Raw genomic sequence first — 16,634 nt, forward strand, 5'->3', positions numbered from 1 at the left:
TTATTACACACCTCGCAAAATTTATAATATCTGAATTTAAAGCAACTCAGTTTGTCTCGTCAATCAAGAGAGCTTATGCTGCCGTGAACATAGATTCAATGATTTATCTTCAATTCACACCTTCGGGCAGAACTGCATCAGACAAGCCGGCAATGGTAGAGAATACAGTACTGTAACTGTGCGTTATTCAACAATAAGCAGGAGGGCCAGACCGCCTAATACGGCTTCTGCCCGAGGTAATTTCCTGGTGGAAAGTAATTGCACGTCATGAAAATCTGACCGTTGTAAGAAACGACCCTTGCACAGCCAACACTTCTTGTATTCTTCCACACGATCTGGGTGTAGTGGCCACACATCTCATCTCCGATGCACGAATTCTTTCCATAATCGTAGTACTTCTTCTCACTAACCCACGCAACAGCAGCATCATGGGGCTGCCAATTCCTGCGACTTCCCCAGAATATGTTCTCCCCATACGGACCGAACGAGTGCCTTAATGCACAATCCCTCCGCCTCCGTTCTGCGTACCACCGTGCATATCCGGCAACCCTGTCGTCCCATACCATTGGGGGCTCTCCGAGCTGAGCCCTTGCCTGGTTCTGTAGGTCCAAAAACTGTTGCGCTTTACTGTTGTTATACACAGATAAACGCTTATGGAATATGACCGTTGTTGTATTGAAACGGTCAAGCTTGGATGGCGCTGGATGTCCTGGTGCTGCCGCAGAACCCGCTGCATTCACAGCAGAACGGAGCAGCAGCAAGTAAAGTAGGCTTATACAGAGAACAATCTCTGAGCAGACTGCTTTTAACATTGTGCGTTTCATAAAGTCAGTCTGCAGAACCGAAATCGAACAAGATCCACTGAAAATCTCAAGGTATACCAGTACGTTTATAATCGTATTGGAACAATTTAACGTTTGGAATGTTAGTGGCTTCCCAACAAATGAAGGGGACCATAAATTTCCCATCGACGTTCGAACATGTAGAACATAACTCCATCTATATTTAACCATTTCTGTTGATAATTATATCATGAACATGTAGAAGATAACTCCATCTATATTTAACAATTTCTGTTGATAAGTATATCATAACACGTTTCTGAAGGATTCGAAGGACTAAATCAAAGGCTTAAACTGAACGTGCAGTACTTGTCTTTAGAGGTTGACCTGTTTTGCTTCTGGGTCACCGGCTATGGTTGTAGACATTGAAACATTCAGATATGATTCTCCAGATAAATTCAACCCGACGTCACAGAGCATCTATAGAAGTAACTAACATATTTTGGTGGTAACCACATTGACCAACCATAGAAGCGAATAAGAAATTGCCAGCTTATCCTAGGAAGAATAAGGAAAAAAGAAAAACTGATATCAGCTTTTTTCCCCAAGAAGCATCTGTTTCAGTATAGAATCCAGTCATATAAATAAAGCTATGAATCACAAGAAACGGATCAATATTAAACATTATGAATAACCAGAAAATTTATTTTCAATGAGAAGATAGATCAAAAAACTAAGTATTATGCTAAATCATTGGGAAATATTGGAAATACATCTTGCAACATATCTATAAGAAATATTATTTACTTATTGTGATAAAAAAATTCAAAAAAAATAAATTTTTAATACATTAAAAAATAATTAATAAAAAGTTAATTTTCATTAAAAAATATTAGTTAATAGGTTAGTTTTTTTCACTCCAGTTAAAAATTATGTTTTATTAAAAAAATTGCATAAAATTATAATTTGTATTCAGGCCAATGCTAAATTAATAGTGATTAATACGAAAACCGAATCATAAAATCTTTGTAGCGACAAGGAATTCAAAATAGACAACTAATTACATAAATCGATGCTATTATTAACATATATAATTTATGAAAACATGAGAAGACAAGACTTACCTATAAATCACAAATATATGTTACTAGATATTTCAAAATCATTGTGTTACTAGATCCTGCTTATCGCAACAATGTTTTGGGATGTATCTCCACCCAACCATAGGCTCACTTGGACAAAATCTTTGTAGTGGCTAACTGTAAGTCCTCAATCAACTACTACCGCTAGTGGATCCTAACTGTAAGTCCTCAATCAGCTACTACTGCTAGTGGATCAATCAACTACTATCGCTAGTGGATCCTTTGTCTCGCAACATTCTCCTTCCGAAAGAATGCATACTTTTCATCATCTTTCATCAATTAAATAAAAAGTGGATTGGGAGATGATGCCCATGCACACGATACATGTCTCATCGTGCCAACTTTTATTTTTCTTTGTCTTAAGTTTTTCTTAATTCAACATTTTTTTAGTTAATTTAACCATTTCTTATTTTATTCCTTTCTACTTTTTTTAACTTATGATTATTCTTTTTATAGTTTATTTTTACTTATTTATTTATGACTTCGTTTTGTTATTTATTATTTTATTTATTTACTATTATTATTATTATTTTTCCTTGTTTTATTTATTTATGTGTTAATATTATTTCATTTTTTATATTATTATTTTTTATTGATTTATTACTATGAAGCATTACATACTCCCCAGAAAATTCATCCCGAAGTTAAGTTTTTTCATTTAACTTATTTATTTGTTGATTACCCCATGCTTGTTCAACACCATTTGTTGAACTAGTGTACTAGTAGTCATTGAATGTTATAACATAACATCGGGGAAATCATAAAGAATATCAAGCCCTTTTCCTTACTTTTTGAACGAGTTGTAAAGCCTCATTCGTCTATACCAGAACCCCAAGGCTATCATTTTATTTTCCCCAAGGCAGACATCAAATCTCAATACTTAATGTCTTTGAGTATCTCAAAAGGTTGGCCTAATTCCCTCCCCAACTCAGGAAGGTGCACAACCCAATGCATCGACGTCCTACACACACTTATGGAATTTGGCATCCCTCTAGTATTAGGTGTTTCACCTCCTCAAGATGGTCTCATAGGCCCTCAAGAGATATCCACCAAGAGCTATAGAAGGAAAAAAAATAGCATATGTAGTGTTGATTGAGTCTGTCCCAAGCCCATATGGTGTTAGATATTCTGGCTCGTAGGTATGGGCTCTCGCAAGATCACCAAATAAACAGCCCTATCCACACATTTGTGAATTTACTATCAATCACATCTCAATATGCATCCAATGTATTTATTTTTCTTTCCTAACAAAAATTCATAATTTTGTTGATGAAAAAGGAATTACATGTTAAAAATGCACCTGGTGCATTCATAAAAAACCCTAATGGTTCCCAAAGTAAGACATCAAATGCATTAGTGATTATAATAGTCTTCTATTTTTCCTTTCTTCCCCTTCTTCTTTTTTAGATCCTTCCATATCCCTACTCTAGGTTAGATGATGACTAAATACAAATTCCCTGAAACATGGATGATCTCCTTTTATGATTCAAAGCTCTCAAATACATGAGATCTTTTAGTTCCTCAAATCCCTTCATTCTTTGTTTCTACTATTTCAAGTACTTCGGGAGCTAGTGTGACTACCATTTATGTGTTATGGTTTAGTTCTATTGTCTTTTAATAGTATTATTGTAGTTGTTATTTCGTTAGTCTCCTCTTTCTCTATAGTTGGGGGATTCTTTTGATTCACCACTTATTTTTTAGCAAGCGGGGGCTCATAAGTTTTTCAATGCTTTTGTTTGGTTTGTTGTCCCTTCTTTTTATTTTCTATATTTTTTGCTAGAGGACAAATATCTCGTAGATGCCCTCTTTAATTGAATACACGACATCTAAAGGTTGTGTTTTCATAATCTAATCTTTGTGTTCACCTGAAATTTCCATTGCTCAACTGTATACAATCTAGAAACCCCTCCTTGAGGTTCTTCTCCAAAAAAATGCAAGCATATGTGAAACTCCCCTAGTGTGTTCTCTCACCATCTATTCTGATGAAATCTCCCAAAGCATTCCCGATGTCTTTAATAACTTGATTGTGACAAAAGGGAAGTAGGATATTAGGCATCCACACCCATACATGCTTTATTTTTTACCTCCATTGTTGATAAATTGAATTTTCAGAACGAGGGAGTGATGAATAAATTAGCTCTTCCCTAGAACCGTAGTTTTTCCTCGAAATTTTTCTAGTAATATTTTTTTATGAAGGGTGTAAGACAAAGAATCCCTTCAAGCATAATTATATATCACATTATGTTGTCTATTTTTTGTAGACCCATTGGTATAGATCCTCGAGTTTGGATTAGATACTATTAAAATGATAATTAACTGCCTCTTCATGAAAATATGAAAACATATTATCTACTTGATGATTCTAGATCTCATTCTTTGGGTGTTTTTGCATCCTTTCTACAATGTAAGGCCCAGGAAATGTCCTTGTAAGAGTAGTAACCTTCACATTTGCAGTCATTTTGACAGCTTATTTGTAGGAGACATAATACCAAGGTCTTGATCCTCCAAGTAGTCTAGATATCAACAATATAGTGGGTCCTCTTTTTATGTTGTATTCGTTTAGGAATCCCTGATCCTGGAGTATCTACTTTCCTAAGATATTATTTTGGTTAATTGTAGAGACTCCCTCTCATTGTTGAATCTTTTGTTTAACATTTTACACTAAATTTGTGTCAAAAGCCCAGATTATAATAGATCTACCCTCCAAGGTTTTGATGAATATATGGAACATATTCTCCTATTCTATGCATAAAACTTGCTTCTTTCTAATCATATTTGTTAGAATGAAAGGATCAAAAAGTGGAGGAAAATGTAGATTTATTTGAGCAAAACTAGATCTGCAACAAAGGTGTGAAAGAGCATCCTATAAATCAAAGATGACCTCCTAACCTCTTTCTGCATGGGATTTGATCCAAAAATGAGGTGATCTTGGACTATAGGTTCAATGTCATTTTGGTGTAGCTGTAATTCCTCTTCACCTCCAATGAATTCCCATTCATCGAGTTGCCAACTTGACACATTGGGCATAATTTGTTGAGTGACAATTCCTTTTCCTTGCTGAAAAACACATGTTGAATCTCTCACTTTGGCCATGTTCCATGGACCACTGTTGCACATTGAGCATAAATTATGTTGTATCATACAGGAAGACCTCGCTCCTAGTCCGAAAATGCCCATGTTTGTCATTCTAGCCAAAATATCCATGTTATCCCCACCACTACAAATCTTTTAACTCATTTTTACTCGTAAATTCATTAGTTATAAGAACATAATACCATATAAATTAATCCACATGACAACTCTAAGATGTCATCCTCAGAATATAACATAACTTTTATCACAACATTCTAGATAGTAAAAATAATGTGCCCATGCATGTCGTAAAATTTGCATTAAATTACCACATGCTTCATATCATGAAATATCATGATAAGTCATAGCATCAACATATTTTTATCAAATATATATCATGGCATCACATAAGAAATTAAACCACAACTCAATATAACCTCATATCATAAATCAATACATATGAAATATATTGAAATAATACACTAGAAGCATTCTTATCATGATTCATTTTCTTATGAAATGAATGAATACTAAATATAAAATAATAATATGCAATATCCATCTAGGATCTAGCTTATCTCATCAATACTATTAATGTTAGGTTTACACCAAAATAACAATTACTTTTCAATAGTTGTTCCTACTTCTTTTATCAATTTCAGCATAATCCCTCTGAAAGTGTTGTTATAGAGTTTTCAACAACATTTATTCTTAGACTTTAGTTTTTATTCTTAATCCTTTAAGCCTTTACCTTGATATATCCTAGCTAAATGTGACTACTTTTAGTGCACAATTTGATACGTTAGTGTTATAGACATTTTTGTGCCTTACAGCTCTAAGCATGAAATGTCCATAAACCAAGGGCTCCTAAGTCCCTAAAAGTGTTGTTCTAACCCCTAAAGGAACAAGGTCAACAAATTACAGCTTCTCCCAGAAGTTCTCCACTAGAAACTGCTCAGAATAAGTCAAAACAGGATCATTTCCGTTGCTCCACTAGCTAAGTGCATTGCATAGCACCTAAATCCACTGGCTAGGTGCGTTGCAACGCACCTAAATGCACTACCAGGGTGCGTTGAGCGGGAAATGACAAATGGCAGTGTCATTCCGCGAGGTGGAGAGACAATGGAAGCTTCCAGAATCTTCTCCTATGACACTTGCCTCACTGAATTCGACCAAGGATGAGTAAGAGGCTTTCAGTCTCCAAGTGGAAGCAAGAACTGATAGAGAGAAGACACTAGTCAAATCAGAAGCTGACTCATCCTCCTTGCATACATCTATATATGGATCCCTCATCCCAGAGATCCAGAGGCTGGAATTTTGCACATTGTAAGGAATTGCTGTTGGTTTTGAGATACATATCAAAGAATTGGGTGATCTATGCTTTGTTGGAGGTGAAGAGGGGCTTCTTTGCTGGGAGGTTGATGCTGGGTCAGGAATCATCCGTTGTAACTCCTCCTGGATCTTCTTTTATATCAATAAAAACTATTTGAGTTTCTTCTCCATGCTTTTGTATCATTGATGCTTGTTACATTTCTATGGTTAACTTAAATCTGATCCTAAGTTATTTATGAATATAAATCCATGTCTTTGTATAGTTTCCTTCTTCTGTGATCTTACAGGTGCTTGGTGAAGCTGGGCAAGTAAGGGAGCAGGTAGCTGGAAGCTGTCAAAGAGGAGAGAGATTGGATCAAAGGACTAGCGAAAGACACAGGTTGGTTCTTCCTATTCCTCTTTATTTATAGTTCGTAAAGGAGATACAAAAGTAGTTTTCTCTGTTTGTTTCTAAGGCAGCTGTCACACCTTAGTGGGATAGAGCAGTTCTAAATAGACACTTTTCCCGGTAACAAAATGGCGACTCCGCTGGGGAAGAATGTCTAATTAGTTTGTTTGTGTATCTCTTGTTGTTTATTTCATAAACTTATAAGTAGCATTCAAACTGCATTTGCCATAACAAATGCAAAGTAGACAGCTGCTGCTTCAATCCATTCACTGGATCTGTTTATGATTTGAACAGCTGATTCACAGACTATCTGATTGCCCTTGTGATAGCTCTTAGACCCTCCTTAGATCTACCCCTGTTTGTGCATTACTGATTGCTTTTATTCGGCCAAAAACCAAAGACTAAACTGCAAACTGTGACCCAGAACCCGGATAGAATTCTCATTTCTGCGCTAGCGCAGGTACTTTGAAGAGATCTTGCATTTCAACGCACTTCCCGAAAGGGCAACCTGCGTTGCAACGTAGTTTCTTTGTGTTACAGGTGCGTTGATCAGCCTAGCCCTGTGCAGCTGAGGTTCTTGTGCTTCATTCTTTCCAGTTTTGTCTCTGAATTTTGCAGCCTGTGATCAGTGTATGACTGTTTCAAACCCCTTTTCCTTACTGATATTCCGCCTCCTTTGTACAAAAGAACTGTAGATGTTTTTGTGTGTTTGTTGAGTCGTTTACAGTTTTCCATTGCAAAAGTAGAATAATCGTACTGTCGTCCTTTGATTTAGATCTGTCGCAAGTGTCGATTTTGATCATAGGAGAAAGTTTAATTGCTGTTGATGGTTGATTATACTTTTACTATTGCCTTTGGTCTGAATTTGTGCATTTCTAGTGTCAAAACGAGTGTTCATTTCAAAGTCGTAGAGTGTCGTAATCATCTCTATCTTTTGATTTCGAAAAGAAGCTTGTTTGTGTTTGTCGCTTGAAAGCAAATTCAGATTGGTACATCAACTTTATTTTTAGCATCAATACTAAGAAAGTGAAAAAGAAATACATGCATGTGCATTTGCATATAGACAGTCTGTTTGGCTTGATTTAGGAAAGTGCATTTACAGTGTGCTCTTTGCTCTTTGTGAAAAGATTGTGTCTTTCTTTTCCCCTAGTAGCTAGGATTTCCATTGCAGAAAAGAGATAAAAGTTTGTTTATCATCTTTAGATTGCATTTTAGGAATTACATCTACATCTTGTGGTGAACCCAAAAGGCAAACTTCATAAGCAAGATCAACTTAAAATAAATTCAATGAATCTAACAACGCTTTGGAACTTAACACACAACATTTAGAGGTCTAGGCTAGAGACGTATTCCGGTGTTGTAAAGCCTGGTAACTGTTGTCCTCACTGATGGTTGGGTGATTCCTCCACTTTGAGACGATAAGTGCCAGTACGGACTTGTGCTCCCACGTACCATCAAGTATATTTTGGGAGACCCCTATAGGCTTAAATCCTTTATCCATAGGAAGCCGTGTCGGCCACCCTACTGATCACAATGCACTGAACACAGCATTCGGGAAGATTGACTGCCGTACCGTAAAAAGTATTCTGCAGTTTTGCGATTGGTTTGGTACTCCCTCTACCTAGACCTCCAGAGCAGTCCCTTTCGTTCCTTTTCAGACTCTTTAACAGAAAAGGTCCATCTGAGCACTTGTCACTTCAGGCTCATTAAAAATCGAAGGAGACTAGAGTCATCTTTTGTTTTTTCTCGACTCTTAAAAATTGAAAAAACAAGTTGTGTCAAAGCGTCTAAAGTTTATTTTAAACGGAATATTCATACCCCTTTCCTACGTTGATCTTGGGTTGAGAAAATGGAGTCTACCAACCAAGGAATTCCCCTTGATGGAAATCCTAGTCCCTTCTCCTCTTGGGGAGATGTTGGTGGACCCCATATGGCCACATTGTCGCTTCCAGGACTAACAATTGGTTTGCCTGTATGGCTCTTCTCAACCTCTGTTGTTCAGAACACCACTATTCCTGAACAATCGAATCAGTAATTCGATGAATCCAGAGTTGCCCACCAGCCTTCTACCTCCTCTAATTCTTCCTCTCCTCCTTCCTCTTCGCTTGATAGGGCTGGTAAAGCCAAAGGTCAAGTTCCTAAGGAGAAGAAGGAAAAGAAGAAGAAAGAGAAGAAGAGGAAGGAGCCAAAGGCGAATGGGGGCAAACGAGTGTCGTCTAACGAAAATCCACACACTGCACCGACCAGGCCTAAATCGCCATGTGTCATTTGCAAAGGAGACCACTTTCACAGAGATTGTCCTTGCATCCCTCGGATATTAAGGGATTGGTCTCCTCGTTTGCACATCCCGGTGTCGTCAACCTCTGGTGATCATGTTGAAAGCACACCGTCAACTAGTGAAAGTGAAGCCCCAGGACAAAAAGGGAAAGCTAGATTTCCTTGTAAACTGTGCGTAGGCAATCATGTCGTCCACCGTTGTCCCTTCTTAGACGAAGCTAAAAGAGTTTTGGATGATCGTCCGGTTTCACCGTTACGACTTCCTCCTAGATATAAAAAACTCTTGCCGAGTCCGTCACTAGTTGAGAATCCAGCTGGCCCGCTCAGGTGGTCGGTTGAAGCATCTATCATTGAAGATTAACCATCCGGATCCATACCAGATGAAAGTCAAAAGGTCGAGGTGGCAGTTGACCCGGTCTTGCCTTCAGAGGTTTTATCTTCAGATGATATAGTCACTGAAGAGATCAAGGATGACACCGTCCAAATTCTCTTCATAAACACAGACTCTGACGAACATGGGGGCAATTTACCCATTCCTTTACCACAGGAAGGAAGTTCGTCAGAGATGTACCCGGTCGTCTATTCGGTCCCACCTCCAAGCAACCTAGTTGTCTCCTTCGACTAGAATCAACTAGGCAGACCCCGTTTACCAGCAAGCATACCATTCCGAATTATCGTTCAAATATATAGAATGGTTATGGCTGGTACCATCATAGATGAGGGGGCTTCTGTGAGTATCCTTTCCTCAACTGCTTGGAAAGCGCTTGGTTCGCCATCGCTTTTGCCTGAGATGAGAAATCTGACGGGCTTTGATAAAGGAACCAGTCGACCTTTAGGGATCCTTCCCGATGTGCCCATAACATTGAGAAGGAAAATAGTTCACATTAACGTAATGGTAGTTCAAGGACCCCTAGATTACAATCTACTCCTTGGACGAGACTATATTTATTGCATGAGAGCAATTGTCTCCTCACTATTCAGAGTAATGTGTTTTCCGCACGAAGGAAGAGTGGTCAATCTTGTGGACCAGCTTTCATTTCCCGGATCATATAGTGCAAATAGTCATATACCATCCCTAAATGGTCTTTTCACGCAAGAAATGTCTCAATCTCCAGTCTGTCCTCCCGATGAGCGCGAGTAATCTGGGGGGATATGACTGAAACCCAGGGGGCATGCACCCTAGTCTGCTTCGGCAGGAAAACTTCAGGTATAGGGTAGGTTTCCGCGGGAGAATATGACTAGTCTGTACCCCGTCCATGAGTTGAATTGAGGGTTATTCTAGAACAAGATTCTTTTGTCAAAGTTATGTGAGTTGGCGAGTTCCGCCACTCGCCTTTGTTTATTTCGGTAGACATTGCCAAAGAAGTGTTTTGTTTGCGCCACAAATAGAACAATCTTTGGGTGACCTGTAAGAGGTAGGCCTCTCTCGGTAAAACAAATGTTTTGGCGGATAGAAGTAGAGGTAACCTTGAAACTCTGTTTTATGCCTGGGGGCATGCAAACCTTTTGGAGTGCAAGCGAAGGGCGACTATTTATTTTTTAAATTTTTTAGGACCTCTAACCCTTTAAACTCGTAGGATTGGTCATCACCTAACTTGCATAAAGAAAGGATGTGGGGCAAAACTCTAAAAATTGCTGTTTTATATGAGACATTCTTATCATATGACTGGATTAATCGAGCAGTGTTACCGCAAGGTTCAAGCTCGTTAAAAAATAAACCTGCACTGAGCACATGTTCCCCCAGAGTTTAAGCTCATTAATAAATGAACCAACTCCCTGGTAAATAACCACCGTGAATGAAGCATTTCAGTCGTTAAAGCCTTGGTTGTGTTTGCACCATCACCTCCACTTTTCGTTGGCCGATCATTCACCTCCATTTGATTGTTTACCCATTTTGAGGAACAACTGCGAAGAGTGATTTCACTAGCCATCCTTGTGACACTGCCATGATTGGAAAATTCCAAACCTTACCTGGAATCAGCTGCTACCCATTTTATCACTCGTTCCTCAAAAGACGAGTCTTCTTTAAGCTCTTTTCAAATGACTCGTAAAATATGAAAAGATTGCCGAGCCATTGGCCTCTCCAGCTCGTTAAAGCAACAAGAAGTGCTATCCCTTTTCTAGATTTTAATCTTTTTGGACCTGAGGGATTATTACACAAAAAGATCGAGCGCTTGTTTTGTTCAGCTCGTTAAAGCTATCGAAAATTCATCCCTTCTGTATTGTTTTATACTTTTTCGGACTTAAGGGATTAGATGACAAAAAAGGAATTTTGGAGTTACCTTTACGTACCTTTTCAGACTCTCTAAAAATGAAAAGGACCGAGTTATCTTTGTCGTTAAACTCGTTAAAAAGATTAATAGCGACAAACTTGTCTTTAGACGAGAACGAGTTTCACTATCGCTAGACTTGTTAAAACATAGCGATGGGGTTGCCCGAAGGGCAAATTATAGAACAAGCATATGTTATCCTCCTCAAGCTTGACAAAAATAAAGAGGTACTGGTCAGCAATGACTGGGGAAAATTGGGAAGAAAACTCAAAGAATCTTTATTGGTAGCAAGTTGCTCTTGAACATGACACTTCCGCTCCGTGCTCGAGTCGGGTTGGGTTGTTTCATTCACCAGTCACATCGCCATGGTCACGCCATACCATCCACATTTGGGGTTAATGCTACCAATCCATCACATCAATGTCGCCGATATGTTCAAGATAAGTCATCCAGAGAAGCCACCTGTGTCTCACCCACTACCATACATTATACTTCATTCTTTCATGACCGCCACCCTTAACCGTATATCATCAGATCATTTTCACCTCCATCAAAATAATTTACTCCGTTCCGTGTCATTGATGTGGGATTCATTAAGGCCCTCCTGTGATGGATCACTTCTTGTCGACATTAGCTCATTATCCAAGAAGTTGATCTAGGCACACCCCATTCAATACTTTGAAGCTTGCATGCCTTAATGGCAAGTTTCTCACTTCCGGCGACAGGTTTTCATCAATGGCCTTCGACCGAAAGATTTTGTGTGGTGTTCGACGCCAAGTCCTTTATTCACACCACGTGAATTGTACTGTAGTACCTTGAGGGTCATTATCATTATCGGTGATTCCTCTCGCGCTTGTTAACAGTTTACATCATTGACTGGTAATCAAGCGATGTATTTCCATGTTCGACTTCAGAACATTTCTCACATGGATCGACTTGTACTTCGAGTGAAGATCGGATGAGATTGAGACCCTGAATCTAGTTTCATCCATCTGGGCTGCGATATATATTCAGGGAAATAAAGACATTAAAATGTACAGCATTGCAGCACAGATAATCATCCTACCAAAAGGATGATGGTTCTATCAGAATCATCAGTCTACCATCAGACGATTGTCTATCCTATGTACATGAAAATGAATTTATAAAGCTGAGCATGGGAATGCCCGCCTCAGCTAGATCATGAAAATAGTATGAAAATAATGTATTGTATTGTATCTTATTACAGGTCTCCTCCCAGCATTGAAAGAACTTCGGATCCTCATAATAAAGAATTTCACCCGATAAACGGCCTCATACTTTAGGGGGCAACTGTTATAGATATTTTTGTGCCTTACAGCTCTAAGCATGAAATGTCCATAAACCAAGGGCTCCTAAGTCCCTAAAAGTGTTGTTCTAACCCCTAAAGGAACAAGGTCAACAAATTACAGCTTCTCCCAGAAGTTCTCCACCAGAAACTGCTCAGAATAAGTCAAAACAGGATCATTTCAGCTACTCCACTAGCTAAGTGCGTTGCATAGCACCTAAATCCACTGGCTAGGTGCGTTGCAACGCACCTAAATGCACTACCAGGGTGCGTTGAGCGGGAAATGACAAATGGCAGTGTCATTCCGCGAGGTGGAGAGACAATGGAAGCTTCCAGAATCTTCTCCTATGACACTTGCCTCACTGAATTCGACCAAGGATGAGTAAGAGGCTTTCAGCCTCCAAGTGGAAGCAAGAACTGACAGAGAGAAGACACTAGTCAAATCAGAAGCTGACTCATCCTCCTTGCATACATCTATATATGGATCCCTCATCCCAGAGATCCAGAGGCTGGAATTTTGCACATTGTAAGGAATTGTTGTTGGTTTTGAGATACATATCAGAGAATTGGGTGATCTATGCTTTGTTGGAGGTGAAGAGGAGCTTCTTTGCTGGGAGGTTGATGCTGGGTCAGGAATCATCGGTTGTAACTCCTCCTGGATCTTCTTGTATATCAATAAAAACTATTTGAGTTTCTTCTCCATGCTTTTGTATCATTGATGCTTGTTACATTTGTATGGTTAACTTAAATCTGATCCTAAGTTATTTATGAATATAAATCCATGTTTTTGTATAGTTTCCTTCTTCTGTGATCTTACAGGTACTTGGTGAAGCTGCGCAAGTAAGGGAGCATGTAGCTGGAAGCTGTCAAAGAGGAGAGAGATTGGATCAAAGGACTAGCGCAAGACACAGGTTGGTTCTTCCTATTCCTCTTTATTTATAGTTCGTAAAGGAGATACAAAAGTAGTTTTCTCTGTTTGTTTCTAAGGCAGCTGTCACACCTTAGTGGGATAGAGCAGTTCTAAATATACACTTTTCCCGGTAACAGTTAGCACCTTAGAATTATATGGGTCATCATTGTGACCCTCACCAATTAGTTATATTCATCATTCATGTTGTCCAATTTAATTATTCTATATCCTTAAGATATTTTTCCATTAAGAGAGAGACGCCCCTTCATTGTCATCACATAAGTTGGTCATTTGATTCATTACATTTCGATCATTCAACCTAGCACCAAAATGTTATTCATCAGGTAGACACCCCAACGAAGTTGTCTGAGCTTTAATCAACTTATTTAATCTAAAAATTCCCATATTTTTGTTCAATGGGGTACCTTACCTAAATAAAAATAATAGTTGTTAAGGTAGGAGATTATTTCCTTTATGCTAATGTGTTTCCTCTTTTCCCCATTTTAAATTCCCATCCTATATGTGTATATTTTGTCTAGCTTCATCATACTATAGTTATTGTGTCAATATTTCTCTTACCAGGTTATTTTTTATTTATTTATTTTATGTTAGTTTTTGTTGACATAATTCTTTTATTACCATTCTTCCACTCTGGAGAAGTGATTTCCTCAGAGTAAGATAACCAAATGGAAATTATTAATGACTTTCACCACAATAATTCAACAATTCCCTAAATCCATTTTAGGTTATCCTAGTAATTCAATCATCTCCAAATTATTAAGTCATCATCACTACACAACTCATTATGATTTGATCTAAATGTTATAAGCTTGTAGGTTCTCTTAATAGTCTATGGGAGAGCTCCCTATAGAAACATAACACACTTTTTTATATGATATTCTTCCTAATCAATGTTCATCCTAAGGTCATAACCCTTAGGATTTTTATTTATTCCATATCTCATTCATCCAAGAGCCTCAACCAATGGACCATACTTCCATGCACCAATCTTGATAGTTTACCGATAATACACAAAGAACAATCTCATTTTTAAACATCAGTGATCTGATAATCACCCTATGAGTGACATTAGTTGAAAGATTTATTAAACAAAGGTATTACAGACTCATGTGCTGGTGTGTGTTCTGTGTTATTTAAGCAATGGACAGATCAGATTGCCAATACACAGACATTAAATGGAAAGACAACAGAGAAATATAGTAAGCAACACAAATACACAAGAATCTTAATAAGGAGTTTACCCTATTCTCCAGGGCTACATCTATGGTCCAGCTTTCAATGGTGGCCTTGTTTTATTATGTCTTTAAGCAGAGAATTACAATGTAGGGACTCATGTGAGTTCTTCTGAAGTAGGTTTGCTTGGCAAGTTGGTTCTTGGATTCCCCAAGCCACTGGAGTACACAGACTCTTCTTCTTCCTATTAGCTCTGTGACCTTCTGGTCTACAGTGGAAAGAGCTAAATGTGGTGCTCAGTCTGGATAGATTCCTTTATGGGATGGCTTGAATCTCTCAACCTCTTTCATGCTCGATGCTGCTGCTGGTCAGCTCGGCCCTCTGTCTCTTTCTGCTTTCTCTTTACTGTTCTCTGAGTTCCGTTCTCCTCTCAAGATTCTGGTCTATCTGTCTTCTTCCATCATCTCTTGGTCTATTCTCCAACTTGACTGTGCATTTCTTTTCCTATTCATGGCTTTTAGCCATTTGTTCTCATGCCTATTCGGTTCCTCTTCTGCCTTTGTCGATTCACCTTCTGTAGCTACGCTTGGAGTTCCCTGTTCGGCGTCATCATGAACGCTAAGGGAGTGGCCAGATGTCATTCTCTAAACAGTGCCAACCTACTTCGTTGGTTCTTTTCTTCAGTTACGTCGTGGATGAAGTCTTTCCTCCACCGTGGCGGTCAAACGGACCCCAAATCCTTCTTGAACACAACATTTTCCTTCATCAATTCCTCTTCCTCCATCAGGTAAGAACTCAGCGATCTGATCTGGGTCCCCCAGATCCAACGTCGTATGCACGTCCCACATGATTGACTTGCTCGACCAATAGCGCGCAATCAATGGTAGTTTTCTCTCACCTCTGCCTGCCACATGTCGATCGATGTATGGAATCGCTTTGCTCTTGTCCAAAACCTCTTACCATTCAAGGACGCCTCGATCAAAACTACCGGTTTCCAGAGTGCAGGGCCCATCGTTGTGTTTTAGCGCTTTTTCCTTTCTACCCACGGTTCTTCGGTTTCCCACGCGACCGAGTGCTCGGGCTTTTCTTTCATGGCCCTGTTCACCCAGCGATGCGCAATTAGTGCTAGGAAATCCGGGGCTCCCACGGGCTACTTTGACCTCCTGCGTAGTCTCCATGGGCCTCAGTCAGCGTGCTTTGATCGATGACCTCGTCGTTCCACGCTAGCTACCATTGCCACTAGTTCAGGGTGTTTTTGATCGCTGTTTTGGATTCTTTCGAGATTTGTTTTGACCCGATACAGTTGTGGTTCTTTGACAATTCTTTTATGGATCCAATTCGGATCACGACCTTCCCACTAAAAAGCTTTTGCACCACCAAAAGTTAGTTTTCTTTCAGGCATCGACTAAGTGACGGTAATTCTTTCTCAGTTGTCCAATCTCAATCCACTTTGCACTCCTCGGCTTTGAACCTCTGAGCCCAATCCTGAGTTATTCCACATCTCCTCTGCATGTTTTCCTTACCTTCGTGTCCAAGACTGTGTCTTCCTTCAATTCATTCAGATATTCAGGTAGCAGGTCATCAATAGAAGACAATTGACTTTGCTCTTCAGGATCCTCAATCATCGAAGGTTCAAACAATCTCAAGAAATATGCATTTACGACTGAGTAGATATGCATGTAAGCTAGTAAATCAAGGTGAAAAGCATTTTCACCAATCTTCTCAAGTATCCTAAAAGGTCCATAGCTGATAGGCTTTAGCTTTTTACCGTCACCTTGCATCCTGTCCTTGCTGATATACAGCCAGACTTGGTCTCCAACTTGAAAACTATGCTCCATCTGATGCTTATCATGCCTAGCCTTGTATGTGGCTTGGCTCTTTTTCAGCTATTCCTGTACTTCCTGGTGGATCTCCTCAATCTGTTCAATGAACGTAGTTGCCTTGTCCACATCACTGTATCC

At 39.0% G+C, this 16,634-nt stretch overlaps 1 pseudogene; it reads right to left on the bottom strand.

Moving 5' to 3' along the window:
• Nucleotides 1-215: 215 nt before the first annotated feature.
• Nucleotides 216-968, bottom strand: LOC149241566 (pathogenesis-related protein PR-1 pseudogene; annotated as a pseudogene).
• Nucleotides 969-16,634: the final 15,666 nt, after the last annotated feature.

Source organism: Pinus tabuliformis, chromosome 8 (genome assembly GCF_031772625.1).
Source record: "Pinus tabuliformis cultivar Carrire ecotype Pingquan chromosome 8, CPIR1, whole genome shotgun sequence".
In the NCBI taxonomy this organism is placed as follows: Eukaryota; Viridiplantae; Streptophyta; class Pinopsida; order Pinales; family Pinaceae; genus Pinus; species Pinus tabuliformis.